This window comes from Cricetulus griseus (assembly GCF_003668045.3).
Source record: "Cricetulus griseus strain 17A/GY chromosome 1 unlocalized genomic scaffold, alternate assembly CriGri-PICRH-1.0 chr1_0, whole genome shotgun sequence".
NCBI lineage: Eukaryota > Metazoa > Chordata > Mammalia > Rodentia > Cricetidae > Cricetulus > Cricetulus griseus.
Genome location: NW_023276806.1, coordinates 19303956 through 19322795, shown reverse-complemented (window position 1 = coordinate 19322795; position 18840 = coordinate 19303956).

Sequence of the window (18840 nt, the reverse complement as noted above, 5' to 3'; positions counted from 1 at the left end):
TCTAAGGGATTCATGGACCCCAGGAATGGGAAGTGGCATGAACTCCTGAGCTAATTTGGAGCATGAGGGTTGGGGAGAGGGAGCTGCCACAATAAGAGCAGGAGAAGAGGAGTAGAAGAGAGGAAATGGAGGAGCAGAAATATTGAGTCAGAGGAAGAATAGAGGAGAGAGAACAGGATGAGAGATACCATATTAGAGGGAGCCACTATAGGTCCGAGAAGAGATCTGGAACTAGGGAGATCTCCAGAGACCTATAAGGATGACATGAATGGACAATCCAGGCAATGGTGGAGAGGATAACCTAAAAGCCCTTCCCCTAATATGAGATTGATGACTACTCTTTATGCCATCCTAGAGCCCTCATCCAGTGGCTGATGGAAGCAGAGGCAGACATCCACAGATATACACTGAGCTGAAATCTGGAATTTAGTTGAAGAGAGGGAGGAATGAAGATCGAAGGGGTCGGTACCAGGTTGGAGAAACCCACAGAAACAGTTGTCCTGAACAAGGGGGAGCACATCAAACCCAGATGCTGTCTGGAAGGCCAGTACAAGACTGATTCAGACCCCTGAATATGGATGTCAATAAGGAGGCCTCTGCACTCCAGTGAGCCTATGATAGTGGATTAGTATTTTTTTCCTGGTGTAAGAAGGGACTTTGAGAGCCTATCCCATATGAAGGTATACACTCTGGCCCTAGAAACATGGGGAAGGGCCCAGGCTCAGCACAGGAAGATTTGGTGCACTTTGCAGAGCACCCATTAAGGGTCCTACCCTACCTGGGGAGTGGAGGGAGGATGGGGTAGGTGGTTTGGGGTTGGGGAGGAGGGATGGGGATGAAGGTAGGGAGAGGGAGAATGGACTCACATGTGAAACAAGCTTGTTCCCTAACTTGAACTAATAAAAAAATTAAAAAAAATGAAAAAATAAAAGAAGTAATAAAAATAATTTAAAATTATGTAGTAATATTCATCCTTATATTGATAAATGGATAAATTTATTGCATAGGACATAAATTTGACAGGAAACAGAGTAAGTCAGTATTTAAATGGATAGCATTTTGATGGTTTAAACATGTGGTAATGAGGTAATAAAAGTGATTAGATATTTTCTTGCTCTGTAAGTTTCTCCTATCTGTTAGGAAAAGCCTGATTTTGCCATTGTCTCATGCTGTTCTCAAGCGTTGAGTATGATTATGCAATCTGTCCCTTCCATTCATTATAAATCGACACAGTTCAGAATCAGTGTCAGTCTAAAGAAAAATGTTTTCAAAATCAACATGGTGTAACTTGATAAAATATAACCTTCACATTCATAACTTTAATTTCCTTTATTCTTAGTACATAGGGCCTAAGTAAGAAAGTGCTCTTTCTTCTTCTCATAGGAGTTTTGAATGTGTGTATGTCTGAATTTTTGTTTTTAACTAAGAAAAAATAAACAAAATAGGACATAGGAAGTTTATATAAGATTTACATATTTTAAAGTAATGTTCTCAAATGTTAATTCTCAAATGTAAAGGTAAAACTAGTTGGAAATTAGTTGGAAACAATTGAAATTGATAAATTGGGGCCAAATGGTGATTGTACCTTCCTATTAAGTTACAAAGTATTGTAGGGGATACCATGTGATAAGGTTTTAAAGAGCAAACCCACATCCTGCATTCTCCTGGGGTATAGTAGAATGGATATCAATCAGCTGTCCCATTGGAGCCATTTTAAAATGTCAACAAAAATGATCTATTTTAGACCTGAGGCAATAATAGCAAGATAGTTATTTACGCTGTGCATTCCAATCATCAAATATTTCTTTTTCATAATTCCTTGATCAGCCTAAATATCTTCATTTGATACAGAAAATGATAATGGAAAATCTCTAACACTTTTTCCTATTGTCTTTTCTATCTATTGTGCAAAACTCTTCTTCATTTTTTCAACTTTGTGTCAGCAAAAATAATTTCCTCTTTGCATGACTCTGTCCCCACATTTCTGTTCTTTCACATTTTTGAGTTTTTATGAATAAATTAAAAACTCAGTTGTAACTATGAATTATCATACTGGACATTGAATTTTATATTAGTATAGCACGGACTGTGTTTGTTGGAAGAAAAAAAGGTTTTAATCTTCCCCTTTCTTCCTAATTGCTTGTCCATCTCAATGCCAAGAATTCCATGAGTACCGGGCACTGAGGTCTCTGTTCCTTTGTAGCTCTGATGAGTCCTTCAAAAGGCTATGGAAACTGTGCAGATGGCGGTCTCTCTCCTAGCCAATTAATCTCCACATGACCTTTACTGTAAGCACGAGTGTACCAACCATGAAGAAATAAAACTTGAATAGGAATTCAGGTAAAGATGAATTATCTTTAATGTGAATATTAATAGTGTAGAATTGAAATCTCCTTGAGGACAATATAGATTTTAAGAAAAATATGCTTGCACAGTGTGTTCCCAGTAGGAAACTGTTTCCAAGTAGCTAAGGCTAGAATTTGAAAATATATCTGAAGAATGGAGCTTTGCAACATTCTGTTTGACAGTATTTTACTAAAGAACTTTAAATATTAACCTATGAGCTGTTGAGTTAAAAACAAAAGTCTTCTTAACAGCACACTGATAACATAGGCACTAAAAGAACAATTCATAAATAGGATCTCATGATATTGAAAAGCTTCTGCATTTTAAGAAGCACCCTAAAGACTGAGAAAATAATTTTACTAACTAAATACCTAATATAAAGCTAATAACTAAAATGTATAAAGAACCCCAAAATTTTACATTGAGAAAGTAAATAACACAGTTCAGTATGGGGTAAAGATCTAAACAGAGAATTTACAACAGGGGAAACTCAAATATCTGAGAAACACTTAATGAAAATTTTAATATCCTTAACCATCAGGGAAACACAAGTAAAACTACTTTGAAATTTCACCTTACTCCAGTCAGAATGTCCAAGATCCCTGTAGCAAATGACAGCTCATGCTTGTGAATATGTGGACTAAGGGGAACAGTCATCCATTGTTGATGGTAATGCAAACTTTTGCAGCCACTATGGAAATGAGTGTGGCTGTTTCTCAGAAAGATTGGAGTTGATCTACCTCAAGATCCAGATATGCCATGCTTGGGAATATATTCAAAAGACACTTAATCCTTTATAGAGATGCTTCTTCAGCCACATTCATCATTGCTCCATTCATAATAGCAAGAAATTGGAAACAACTTAGAAGTTCATCGATGGATAATTGGATAAAGAAAACGAGGTACATTTATACAATGTAATATTAATCATGAAATTCTCAGGTAAATAATATAACTAGAAAAGAAAACATCCTGAGTGAGACCCAGAGAGACACATATGGTATGTATTCACTTACATGTAGATATTAGCTGTTAAGTAAATGGTAAATAAGATACAATCCAATAACTACAGAGATTAGGTAGAGAGTAAGAGCCCAGGTTTCAGGAATAGATCTCTCTAGGAAGGAGACTAGGATAGTTGTAGATGGATAACTATGGGGACTAGAAGGGACAAATCAAATAGGGAGGGGGAGGAAAGAAAGAGGTGTTGGAGGGACTATCTAAAAGGACAGCTAAAGCTGAGCGCTTTTTGAAGAATAGTATGGAAACCTAACATAGTGGAAGATTCCAATATACATTATATAGAATGAGACAGAGCCCCAACTGGTCATTACCAATTAATGCTTGCTCTACTGGGAATGGGCAGCATCTATTGTAATTGTTGGCCAAAAGGGTCCCTTGGGAATCTCCAAACAATTAGTGCTAGGACCAAAACTACTGGTAACGCTCCACCAACTAATGGTAAGACCTATTCCTGAAGACAATGCCTACACAACTCATTAAACATGTAGAAGTTAAGCTGGTGTCTACCTAGAAACTTCCTACAGAATATTGTTCATGGTACTGCAAGGCACTCTGCCCACTACCAAATGGGGAAGGTAAACACTATCCCAACTAGAAACCCTTCTATCTACATCGATGACCTGCTTGCAACATATGATGATATAATTGTTGCACAATGTTTTGGGAGTAACCAAGCAATATTTGATTGGAGCTAAGGCCCACTCATGACATGGGATCTATACTCAATGCTGCATTAGTGCCCAAGAATTTGAGACTAGATAAGCCATGAACCTAGGAGAAAACCCAAATACTACAGTTTTGCTAAAGGAATGTAGCAATGGAATGACTCCTAACAACATTTTGCTACATTCATAGATCCATGACTTGCTCAGACACCATCAGAAAGCATTCCTCCTGAAGTGGATGGGAGCAAACACAGAGATTCACACTCAAGCAATATGCAGAGATTGAGCAACCTTGGAACACCAAACCCTAAAAGGGATGTATTAAATCTCTCCCCTCGGGGCTCAGGGAACTCTACCAGAGAGGAGGTTGAATGAGTGTAAAAGCCAAAGATGACGGATACTGAGGAATCAAAGACTTCACAACAGGTCTGGTACAATATGATCTTACAGAAACTGTTGCAGTATGCACAGGGCCTGCATGGGTCTGCATGGGATCCTAGAACTGAAAGGTGGGCACATGTCACCATCCTCAATCCAGAAGCTACCTCTGGTTAATATGTACTCACAACCATAAAACTTGTTTTCTTCAAGGGCTTTGTTTGACTGGGGGAAACAAGGTGCTCATAAGTGTTGTCCCAGCAGTAGATTCTCAACACAAAATAAATTCAAAGATATCATTGGTGGTTCTTTTTCCTATAATTATTAAACCAGGGCATTTCAACCTTATTTTTTTGCATATATAGTCTGACTGATGGTCTTATGTTTTTATGGGATTACTAAAATGTGAACGTGTGCATATGTGGATCTATATGTGTTTCTTGTGTTTTTTCTTTTGCTCTTTTTTGTTTGGTTGGTTGTTTTGTCCTATTCTGATTTGTTTGTTTTGTTTTATATATTATTTTTTCCTTAAATATATGCTTCTCTGAAAAAGGAAAGAGAAATTATGTGGATCCAGATGGGGTGAGATGGGGAGCAACTGGGAGAGGTAGACACAGTAGAAAATGTAATCTGAACATATTGTATGAAAAAATCCACTTTCAATAAAGGCAGAAAGAAGGTACAGTTTTATTGTGTGATATCTATCATGGTTTGGATATGACATATTCCCTCTAAATTCTTATAGACCTAAGGCATAGTCCTCAGCTAGAAATTTTAGTGTTTTGGATGTTGTTATGAAAGCAAGTTATTGTGCATGTTACCTAACAGACTGGTTATTGTCTGTTATGCCTCTTTATTGCTCTTGATTCCCTGCTGTATGTCTTATTAGATGAATGTGTTTATATCTATACATCCCCACCACTATGTTATGCTCCCTCCTTATTGGTCCAGAATCATCAGAATGAAATGGATTCAAAGATTAGGTGCTGGCAGCCATACCAATTACTCTTTTTTTCTCAAGTGTTTGTCCATATTGATGAAAGTCTGACAAGCAAAATGCATGATGAAAATCATGACACTAGATGCATTGAAGATGAAGGATACCCACCTACACGGGGAGGACATAAAAATGTGCTACAGATCACATCGTGTTTCAAAGACTATATGGGCTTTAGGAATGGATAGGCCATGAAGGAGGTAGGGTGTGTCAAATGACTAAATATATCTGTGTGTACAATGAAAATATTACCTGAAGAATTCTTAATATTAGATAAATGAATATAATGGGTACCACAATGATGGCTTTTGATGCTATTTCTCAATTTGCTTTTAGATAAAGTAGACTGTCTTAGAGAGAAGGGGTCAAAGAATGACCTCAGTAGGAGATGCAGGGTGAGGGGTTTCAGTAAAAGCAGGGGACATGACACTAGCACTGCAGACTAATAATATGAATTTGACCTATGAAAGAGGTAATACAAAAGAGGAAGAGGCATTAAAGTAGGGACCAACCTGTCAACAAACAGCATGACATCTTATCTAATGAGATATGTAAGTTAAGGCAATGGAAATAAAATTTTGACACATGCCTAGGGCTTTAAATTAATATAACAGGAAAATCTGTTGGTTGGCTTTACTGACGGTGAAATATGGAGGTATGAGCAGTTTAAGAAAGATTTTGATCTTCAGAATTGAGCAATGACCTTCTAAACAAAACTGCTCTACTCTCAGTTAAAGCTATTAAAGCAAATATTCTTTAAACAGGAAGAAAAGGAAAACCTTCAGAAAGACAGGAAGAATAATTTAGTCATTTAGAAACACTAAAATATGATATTATCTCCAAGATGGGGAGGAGTTTGAAAGGGACAGAGGTGGCCCAATGTGTCAAATTTATATCATAGACAGCTATGTTTTCAGCCTCGGGCTTGCTATTCTATTTTAAAGGTGCAAATAGCCATATTCTCACCCTTTGAGAATGTTCAATTTCTATTCAGAGATAAGCACTCCCTGTGTGAGTGACTGCATCTCACTGCTTGCTGGTGTGAAGCAAGGTTGCAACAGAATGTTAACAAAAGATTTTTCTGGTAGGTGTATTTTCTCAGCATACTGTGAAATATAAGCTCATAAACTGTGTATTATAATCTCAGGAAGGACGTTGCTTCAGGCTCGTTTCTCTCCCATGGGCTATAGATATGTGTGCATGAACCAATTTGCACCACTTCACAACACTTTCATTCTTCTGAAATTACAATACCATCCTTATGTGATTTTTATGCACCCAAAGGAATTAAGCTCATCATTGCTATTGTGTCAGTAAAACAGTCTTAAGAAGTGGCTGTGTTGGAAGTTTTCCCAAATGATTCATTTAAATTCTCATACCCTACCTCCAAGTATGTAATTTCCCATTTCCTTTTAGAAGAAACTTAACAGGTTTTGTAAATGGTGTTTTTAAAATATTTATTTTAGGATGATTTTTGTGAGACTCAACAGAAAACAGACCATTCTGTGTTTTGGGTGACAAATCTTCTGTGTTCAAAGATTCTTTATTTGAAGGCAGCAGTTTGGAATTGCATGATTGACCTCAGTGAATATGTGTTAAATTCTTGTAGTTTTCTCCTATTGGTGTTAGCAAAATATCTGTCTGACCACATTCTGTAACTAGAACACAAATATCTTTTAACTCAAAAATGGATAATCCAAATATTTCATGATGCTCAGATATGTGTAGTCTTAGTTATTATCTCCCAAAGATTGGGGTGTTCCCATGTTTTTCAATGTTTGCTGTTTAGATAATAAAATTTAAAATTTTGAGGGTCTTCAACAAAAATGATTTTAAACCCCCTGATATAAAAATGCTGAATAAAAGAGATAAACTATTTCCTTGTGTTTGTGTTAGACATGATAAATAAGATGAATAAAAACTTAGCTTGACCCTAATTTACCTATATTTGATTACCAGCGTTACTACACAATGTGACTCAATGTCTGTATTTTCAGAATCTTCATGTAGAATACTCATTATGTTTCTGAGATTTATACATAGTGAAATATAGACATCCCAATAGTATTACTGTTACTATATTATTACTTATTTTAAATTAATTTAATAAATATTAGAAAATAATCATTTTTGTATAAATCTGAGTATCTGAGGAATAGCCTCCCTCAGGTTGTGCTAGTGGCAGTATATTTCATACAATGAAATCTTTAGTCTTACAAGGCAACACTGTGACTTCAAAATTTGAAAACTTCAATAATTAAGTCATTGCAGTATTGACTCCAAGATTAACTAGTAAATAAATAAAACACAATAGAAAACATAGAATCTGATTCACATCTATTTAAACAAATGAGCTTGACAAGTTGGAATTATTTTTGGACATAGCATCTTGGTTATATAAAGAAGATGCAGCCCTGTAATAAAGGTAAATGGGAAGCTATCTTTCCCAATCTACTTCCTTTAATCAAATACATATTTTGTTGGAGCATTATTGGTAACTTAGAGCACTGGTACAAAATAGGCATGTGCTTTACATATTAGATGATTGAAGAAAAATCCTACATTGCAATTTTTTAAAATTTTTTTTAATTTGAATTAGAAACAAGATTGTTTTACATGTCAATCCCAGTTCCCACTCCCTCCCCTCCTCCCCTACCACCCCCCAACTAATACTCTAACTATCACATATCTTTACTGCTCCCCAGGAAGGGTGAGGCCATCCATAGGGGGCCATCAGAGTCTATCATATCTTTGGGGATAGGGCCTAGGCCCACTCCTGTGTGTCTTGGCTCAGTGAGTATCCCTCTATTTGGATTGGGCTCCCAAAGTCCACACCTATGCTAGGGATAAGTACGGAACTTTTATAGGAGGTCCCATAGATTTCCGAGATCTCCTCACTGAAACCCAACTTTCTGGGGTCTGGATCAGTCCCTTGCTGGTATTCCAGCTATCAGTCTGGGAAACAAGATGCCCCTGTTGTTCAGGTCAGCTTTTTCTCCTGAGCAAATTGGGAGCAAAGGAGGTGGGGGGAGGGAGCTACGAGAAGGGAGCTAGGAGAATGAGAAAGGGAGAAGAGAAGGGGTAGGAGGACATGAGGGAGCAGAAAGTTTGAGTCGGATGGAAGAATAGAAGAAAACAAGAAAGGAGATACCATAATAGGGGGAGGCATTTTAGGTTTACAGAGAAATCAGGCACTAGGGAAAGGCCTGAGATCTACAAAGATGACACCAACTAACAATCTAAGCAACAGAGATTGTTGAGTCTTAATGAGATTGATGACTGTCTTACATGCCCATCCTATAGCCTTAATCCAGCAGCTCATGGAAGTAGAAGCAGACACCCACAACTAATCACTGAACTGACCTGGAATCCAGTTGCAGAGAAGAACAAGTGATGGGCAAAGGGGTCCTGACTAAGCTGGTGAAACCCGCAGAAACAGCTGACCTATATTGCAAATTTATGTAAAGAAATGGAAATGAATAAACCAGAGCATTACTTCTTAAGCTTTAGACTGTGAAGATATTTACTCTCTGGTAACTAGAGTCATCTGTCGTAACTATAGGATATAAAACACTAACCAGAGAAAATTCTGCTTTAGGAATTTGAGACTAAATGCTTTCAACATGGCATAACCTCAGGCAAGCATGATAAAATGATAAATAAGCATACAAATACATGATTCACAACATGGTAGGGGAACTATGAGGAGGAAGAAATAGATGTTATAAAATAGGCAAAAACTGGCTGGCAGAGTCTTGATCTAAGTATTACACTGAAATAAATACTGTGATAAGATCCCTTGGAACATAAATCTGTGATGGTTATCAACGCAGGGGTCAGATGTTTCAATTCAGCACTTCAGGAGTATTGAATACATAACTGTGCAGATATTTTAGAAGGAATCAAGAGGTGCAAAATGTGCAGATATTTTAGAAGGAATCAAGAGGTGCAAACTGCACAGAAAATTCCTTAATTATCACTCTTTTAATTTGGAGATTATAACATAATCACACAATTTTCCCCTTTCCTTTCCTACCTGCAAACCCTGCAAAAAATACACATATGTTGTGATAAACAATCTGCTCAACATGTGCATTTTTACCTGTGCTTATGCTCTCAGGGCTGATAGTTATAGGACACTCTATTATTGTGCTATTCCTTGAAAATCATTTCTTCCCCTTAGCTGCCTATGCAGGTTTTAGGCTTTGTGTACTTCTTCCAACTGCTTGGCATGTCTCTCACCCCTGTTAAGCTCATGTGTAGGCTGTCATGGTGTCACACCATCATGAGAATGTATGTGTGTTGCTTCTGACATTGCTAGGACACAGCCTGACTGCAAACTTCTTGATCCTCCAGCTCTTAGAATCTTGCTGCTCCATGTAAAATATTCCCTTAGCCTTAGGTGAGGGAGTTGTTTTGTAGAAGTATTCACTGGAATGAAACTATGGTATAAACACCTAGTAATAGTTGCTGTTTCCAGTGAGATTCTCAAGAACCACATGTTTGGCATAAAGAGTGCATCCCAGCACTAATGAATCCACTAAGTGAATAATGAAACAGCTAAAAGAAGCCCATCGCACACAAAAAAATCATCACACATGTTCCCACATGTAAAACATTTCAAGTTATTGATGTGGGTATGGTTTTTCTGGGTATTCTTGATAGATAAACAAAAGCTATTAAATATCTGAGAACTGTGTTTATTATATAACATTTTATCTACCATGAAAAAACAAATGAACTTTAATGGTTAATTATACCAAACTCCAAACAGTGTCTAAACATTTTTTTGTTTGGTCTTGTTTTTCGTGACAGGGTTTCTCTGTGTAGCTTTGGAGCCTATCCTAGCACTTGCGCTGGAGACCAGGCTGGCCTGGAACTCACAGAGATTCGCCTGCCTCTGCCTCCCGAGTGCTGGGATTAAAGGTGTGCACCACTAACGACCTCCGAGTCTAAACATTTTAAGATTAGAAGAAAACTTTAAGAATATTTTCAAGCACAGGGAAGTTGAAGGTTTCTATAGATGCCAAGTGATTAACAAATTAAAAAAATAATAAATTGAGCTTTGAAAATGTCAGAATTTTCTTTATTAAGATGACAATATAAAAGCTGGAAATATAGTATGGTGATTAGGGGTATCTGCTGCTCTACCAATGCATACATGCACACTTGATTATTGAAGAAGGCAGAACCATTTGGAACTTTCATATTACAAAATTGTATAATCAGAACAATGTAGAAACAATTTGATATTTTTATGTCACATTAAACATGTCTGTCCTAACATAGTATTTCTTTTACTGATACATAATAAAAATAAATGAACAGATAAATCTTCTACAATATTGATTTACATGAAATATTTAACATTATTCATAATGATATAAATTTTAGGAAATAGAAAAAATTAAATATATACACATAAAACTGACATAAAATCTATGGTATATTCAAGCATTAAAAAAATAAAGAAAGCATCTTTTTTGCAGATTTCTTTTATTTGAATTAGAAATAATATTGTTTTACATGTCAATCCCTCTCTGTCCCCTCCTACCACAGCCCCCCCAAGTAAAACCCTACCTATCACATATCCTTTCGGCTCCCTAGGGAGGGTGAGGCCTTCCATAGGGTCATCAGAGTCTATCATATCCTTTGGGATAAGGCCTTGGTCCACCCCCATGTGTCTTGGCTCAGGGAGTATCCCTCTATGTGGGATGGGCTCCCAAATCCACACTTATGCTATGTATCTTTTCTGGTCATTTACAAATATTAATGAATTTTACCACTATTTTGAAAATGATAAAGAAAATTACAATCATATTACTGTCTAGAAATGACAAAAATAACCAACATGAAGAGGTCATCATATCTGTCTCTATGAGGCCTGTGACTCAAGAGGACAAGAACAATTCCTATTTAAGAAACAGACTATTTTGAGTAGATCTCTGTCAACATTTCTACTGAACATCTGATATCATACAATAAGATAAATATTCATTAAGTCTAAATAGAATGTATTTAATATTTCTCACTGAATATATTACATATCCTGTTTTCCACAATAGTATTATTGGACAGATTATTATTTTTTGACTCAATGCTTAGTCTGGGTATTTTATTTTCCAGAACAGAACTTTTTCTTATATATTGTGGCTTCCCAATTTTGTGTCTCTGTGGTATTCTGTATGGGCAAATGTGTGTAAATGTGTGTGATTTTGTATCTATATGTCTTTTTTGTACTTTTCCTGGCTCTTTCTTTTTCCTTTCCGTTTGTTTTGTCTATTCAGAATTATCTGTTTTATCTTATCTTATCTGTCTTATATTTCCTCCTTCTCCCCCTCCTCCTCCTCCTCCTCCTCCTTCTTCTTCTGCTGCTTCTCATTTTCTTCAAAAGGCCTCTGTTTTCTAATAAAAAATAAGAAAGTTTGCATATTTAGATGGGTAGGGAGATGAGGAATTTCTGAGGAGTATTGGTAAAGGGAAACATAATCAGATATTACACAAAAATACCTATCTATTTTCAATAACAAATAAAATACCAACAATCAATAAGACAATTCAGTGTGGATGGGGGAAAGCTCAGGAGGTCTCAACCCTAGAAAAAGAAGAGGAAAACTTGAGAATGTGGAGGAGGAGGAGTCCAGCGAAGAGCTCACCAATTGGTGATCCAAGTAATAACATGTAATAGAGAGGTACCGACAATTAAATAAAAAGGTCATGAATTTGAAAGTGAGTGGAGAAAGGTACCTGGAAGTCTTTGTAGAGAATGTTAAAGGATTGAGTATATAACATATTTTAATCCCCATATATATGATCATTATAATGTCATATATAATATATAAATAGATTTGATAATTAGATGGAAGTTTCAATCACAACCTGGCTTTCTAGAGATGGTTGAGAATCAAGAGGCAGAACAGATCCTGGTATTCAATTAATGTAAAATTATTTTACTCAAAATGAGTTAATGCAAGTGTTAAACATTATTCCAATTTTCTCCCATGCTAGTAGAAAATGACTGAAAAGATAGTTGTTTAACTACACATCAATATGTATGCATATGAATAAATGCATTCCAATTTATGAGCTTATCTTCTTTATTTTACAATTTTTGGATTGAATTTCTGGCATCCTGTGTCATATTTTCATTAGAAATACTCATGTATACTCAAATAGTGTAAAAATATTTGTTCTCAAGTTTTTCAGCAAGTATGAAAATAAGAATGTTAAGAAAATTACAAAATAAAGATTTAAATATATTTTATAGAAGAGTTTGGGCACAGCATAGAGTTACAAATCTGATAAATTCTGCATAGAACTCCAAACTAACCCTTCAACCAGAGAGTTGATTTGGTCTAAAAATATATTCACATTTTATTCATGTTTAGACTACACATTTCAAAGAGTGGTTAGTGCCTGAACCCTGGCATTGAAAATGTTAGCAAACTAGGACGGAACATAAATCCTCAATAGGCCAACTAAACAAACAAATTGTATTTAAAAGACAAGAAAATGAATGGAAGAGGGACAAGAAAAACACATTTAGTGACACCTCCATCCACCTGATGTTTAGGTTCAAATTGTGGTCAGAGGTATAAACACATGGGCAGTCTTAGTTAAGCTGTGGTTCCATATGACATTGAGAAACTATTGTCTTATCCACAGCTTGAGAATTCTATAAAAGATGGTCAGACCAATTATTAGAAGTGTGTGGATTGGCTTCTTGAGACAGAGCGTTCTCTTATGGCTGCAACAGCTTCTCCTCTTCAAAAATTCCCAAGTTCTTGAGCAGCAATGTCTCAGTATTCTGATAGCTAAAGGGAAAGGCTGAAGGCTCTTTAAAGAATATCTGCTTCAGTCATAAATGTCTCCAGTATCTTCCGAATAATTTTGTTTAAAAAGTGCTTTAGAATTAACATACAAATAGTATACTATGAACCCAAAGCCCATTATGACCAGAATAAAATGATTTTTTTATTATTTTTAATGTTAGGGTTTGTGATGTTTTATTGAACTGATAAAGGACATGTTTACAAGTTAACTCAAATCTGTAACTTATAATACTTTGAAAAGTGCTGCTTATGCTGAATACAAGAGTGAATGCTTGTGACTTCCATGGGGATTGGTAGACTCAATTTTTGTTGTTGATTGTGGCTGATTGGATAGTATAATTTCACCACTCCCAAAGAGAAAAGCTATAAAATAAATAATACATATTTTCAAATCAACCTTAAATCATCAGAATGCATTTTCAGACAATATTTCAGAGTTTAATAATTTTGAGAACTAAAAAACAAAATTGTTCAGTGACGAACAGTCAGCCTGGAAAACACGCATACAAGTAACAATAACTCCACGTTATATTTAAAAATATACAAAGAACTCAAGAAGCTATTCACTCAAACACCAAATAATCCAATTAAAAAGTGGGGTACATAACTAAACAGAGATTTCTCAATAGAGGCATCTAAAATGACAAAAAGACAGTTAAGAAAGTGCCCAACATCCTTAGCCATCAGGGAAATGCAAATCAAAACAACTCTGATATCCCATCTTGCACCTGACAGAATGGCTAAAATCAAAACACCAACTACAGTATATGCTGGAGAGGATGTGGAGAAAGGGGATCATTTTTCTATTGCTGGTGGGAGTGCCAACTTGTACAGCCTCTTTGGAAATCAGTATGGTGGTTCCCCATGAAAATGGGAATCAGTCTACCGCGAGATCTAGCAATTCCATCTTAGGCATATACCTAAAGGATAGACATTCATACAATAAGGACATCTGTTCAACTATTTTCATAGCAGCATTATTTGTAATAGCCAGAATCTGGAAACACCCTAGGTGTCCCTCAAGTGAAGAATGGATCAAGAAAATATGGTACATTAACACAATAGAGTACTATTTAGTGAAATTACAAAACCAAAAAAAAAAAAAATGGCATCTTGAAATTCACAGGCAAATGGATGCAACTAGAAGAAACCATGCTGAGTTAGGTAACCCTGTCACAAAAAGACAAACATGCTATATACTTACTCACATATGGATATTAGACATAGAGCAAAGGATTACAAGCCTAAAATCCACACTTTCAGAGAAGCTAAGAAACAAGGAGGACCCTTTGAGAGACATACATGTTCCCCTTGAGAAGGGACAAGGGACAAGATCTATTGAGAAAATTGGGAGCATGGGGAAGGGTAGAGGTAGTTAGGAGAAAGAGAAGGGGAGAAGAGGAGGGTAGAGGAGGATATGTGCTAGCAAGAAGATTGAGTCCGAGGAAGAATAGAGGAGAGTAAAAAAAGAGCTACCTTAATAGAGGGAGCCACTTTAGTTTAAAGAGAAATCCGGAATTAGGGAAGTGTCCAGAGATCTACAAGGATAATCCCAACTAAAAATCTAAGCAATAGTGGAGAGGCTACTTTAAATGCTCTTTCCATATAATAAGATTGACGACTACCTTATATGCCATCCTAGAGCCTTCATCCAGTAGCTGATGGAAGCAGAAGCAGACACCCACAGCTAAACACTGAGCTGAACTCCTGAAAACTAGTTGCCGAGAGGGAGGAGTGATGAGCAAAGGGATAAAGACCAAGCTGGGGGAACCTATGGAAACAGCTGACCTGAGTAAGTGGGAGCTCATGGATCCCAGACTGACAACTGGGAAACTAGCATAGGGCCCAATCCAGGCCCCTGATTATGGGTGTCAGGAGTCCTATGCAGTCTAGGGAGCCTCTGGTAGTGGAATAGTATTTATTCCTAGTGGAGGAATGAAATTTGGGAGCCCACTCCCCATAGAGGGATATGCTCTCAGCCTAGACACAGTGGGGAGGGCCTAGGTCCTGCCCCAAACGATGTGACAGACTTTGGTGATCCACCGTGGAAGGCCTCACCCTCCGTGGGCAGCAGAAGGTGGATGTGATGAGAGGTGGGTGACAGACATCTGAGGATGGGAGGGAGGGGGAACTGGGATTGATATGTAAAATAAGATCGTTTCTAATTTAAAGAAAAAAAGAAAAAAGAATATATATGTAAATACCAAAATCTATTTGTGCTTGTAATAGTAATTATTGAAACATGAAACCATTAATTTAAAGGAAAGGAGGGAGGTCTAAGAGGAGCAAAAAGGATGAAAGCAATGCTGTCATTTAATTATACTATTGAAAAATAGAAAGAAAAAATAAGTGAAATAGGTGTTCATCAACTATTTAAAAAATTGCATCACCATGACATTTAACAAAAAGGATAAAATTGGAGATCACCTTGGTAGGCAAAATTAGCAAAATTGAGGAAAGTTTTATGTAGTTTTTTATTATTATTGCTTTATATGTGGATTCTGCAGCAAAAATAAGAAAAAGTACTATAGGGGAAGCAGAAACAAATTAAACTATAACATGAAAGAAATAGATGAGACAAAGGAATAAATTGATAAGAGGGAAATCATAAGGGTGTTAATGATAAAATTGTCATGTATTCATGTATTGCAATATAAAATGAAGCTTTTCCGATTTGTAATCAATATACCCTAAGAATGAATAGTATAAGAGGAGTTGTTCTTACTGTAATTTTTTGCCTACTTACAAATTCCTTGGCAAGTCTAAATCTTTTATCCTTGAATATATCAGTGGATCTTTCCCTAACTTGGGCAGCCCTAAAATGAATGCAAATCAAGAAATACAATTATTTTATTTTAGTTTTCAAGAATTTCATTTCCTTCTGCCTCCTCCCACCAATTTCTCTAGTGTCTCCAGGATTTATCAAAATCATGACCTTTTATCATTTATTACTGTTATCTCAATATGTCCAGGGAGAATAAACAGTTGTTCTAAGAAAGACTGAAACTTATACTTGAAAACTTTCAATCCCTGGTATACTTTATACAACCTTTTTCTGTTAATGTGGATTTTGAACTTCACCTTTGGAAACATTACTCCAGGAACACTTGTGAGAGGCTATTTAAATTGCAGTTGGTCTTTGAGAATGTTTGAAATATAATTTTGGTAATGTGGACTGGTTTGGAAAAATCATTCATTATTGTTGTCAGTATCATTTCCTTATTTAGGAACCTGAATTGTACCAAATGACTAGAACAAGCTAAGCACCAGCATGGATGTATTCCTTGTACTCTGCTTCCTGACTGTGAATGTGATGAGGCAATCTGTCTGACACTTTTGCTGTTATGACTCCACCATCATGATGGACTGTAACTTGGTCTATGAATTAAAACAAATGTTTTCTCCCAGAAATTGCTTTTCTCAGGATATTTAATTGTAAAAACATAATGCATTTTGATTCATTCCTGATCATGACAGGAAAGACAGCCCATTATATTCTTCTACCACTATTCTGCTTTTGCCAAAAGCCCAAAAACAGATCCAAATGAACATAGTCAGAATCCTCAATATTGTGAAGCAGATGGAGCCTTTGATCTTATAAACTTGTTTATATCAGATATTTACTATAGCAACAGAAAACTGAGCACATTTGCATTTCATCCTTAGCTCTATAGCTATTTAAGTTAAGAAGAGCAGGCATGGTCAGACATCATTTAATTTGTTCACTTGACTTTTCCCAGTTCTGTGAGCTCTGTCTCTATTGTGTCTGGTTTTGCCATGGGCCACTGGCCATCGCATATCTGTCATGCTGTTCCCTACAGTGAATTTTCTTGAGTCCTTAAAGTAGACTCTAGAAATTTAAAGCATCTTCATCCCAGTGTTTCCACATGAACACACATTCAATTTCTCTACGGGTCTGATAAAGCACTACTCTTTTCTCAATTCCAAACTGCATGATGATTTTCTAATAATCACCAGCACATTTATAGGAATGCAAATATTATTTCATCCCTTTAGCAGTGTATTTTCTCAAATATGAGACATTTAAGATTATGCTAAACATTGTGGCTTTAGAAGAATGAGCAAGGAGACTGTCTGGTCTAAGTCCAGAGTCTTAAAAAGGGGTGAGGACAGGAATGGAACTCTATCTGCCTTGGCTCACACTGGGCTTTTGTATTGTCTCTTACATGATTCTCATTTAATAATTCACAATGATGCATTTGCAATTCAGGAGCAAGCTCTGGCAGTGGGTACATACATCCGCTCCTTCTCTCATATTACATCATTTTCTGTGGCCATCAGTACTGTGCACAATAGAAATGAAGGAAGGAAGGAAAGGAGGTAGAAAGGAAGAAAGAGAAGAAGAAAGAAAGAACAAAATAAGAATTTTAAGCATGTCATTACTAAAATTCACATTTAAAAAAACACTCGTTCAAAAATAAAGGACCATAACTGAAAACTGAAGAGCATGATGATAATAGGAAAGATATGCTTTATTCTGGCCATTTTGGTAGTGAGTCAAAGAATTATATCCTTTCTGAAAATGGCTTCAAATAATATCAACCACTTCTTACCCACTATGTCCAAAATCCAATAGAAAAAAATGAATGCACATATTGACACATATGAATGTGCACTTCAAAAGATGCCGGAATCACATAGTATGTCTACAGCATAGAATAATATGGCAGTGGATTTGTAATGGAGAAAGGAGCCAGTGTTATTTTGGTGATATATTTGGGAATATCACCCAGAAGTGTAGCTTGACTATAAAATTTTAAAAGAACGTTTTTTTAGCATGTTTTAATTATCTAATACATATAAAGCACCAAATTATATGTAATAGATACTGAGTAATGTTTATAGGATATAGAGTAAAGAGACACATATGAGATTGTATTATCTGTGCTGTCTTTCAATTAGCTTAAAACAAATCATAACCAATTGGCATGCAATTTTGTAGGGAGAACTATTGTTTAGTGACTGGAGATCTTTATGTAGATTGGAAGCCTTCTGTGCTATCTCTATTCCACTTTGAAATATCTATTATCCTTATTTAACTCATACTGAGGCAACCACACTCCATGGGTTTAACTTCTGACATTTCTATAAGACACAATCTCACAGGAAATTCCCAGTTCCTCGTGCTCCTAAAACTTTTCATTCCTGCTTTTGCAATGATCATATATACAGGAGTTAGAGTTTCGATGTATGCTTTGGGACTGGGCTCCATAACTCTGCATGTTTATCACTTTTGTAACATAATCTTCATAAGTTGAAAATAGGCATTTTCTTGGGAGTGAGGGCTACCTATATCACTGGGCATAAGGACAAATATTTAGAAATGAGTTAGGTTTTCCTTCAAGATCCATGGAGTTTCTATCCATAAATATGCTAGGTCTCCACTACCAGGAATGACCACACTTTTGTTGACTGGGTTTTAGTGTTACATTTCAAGTGATCTCCTTGGGAAAAAGAATATCAGTAGATTGACCAATACAAAAATGATCAGCCAGGAAAGCATAAAAACAGGTAACTCTATACAGACTGATTGGCTCTATTTATTTATTTTTGAATATATGCACATGTGTATACACAT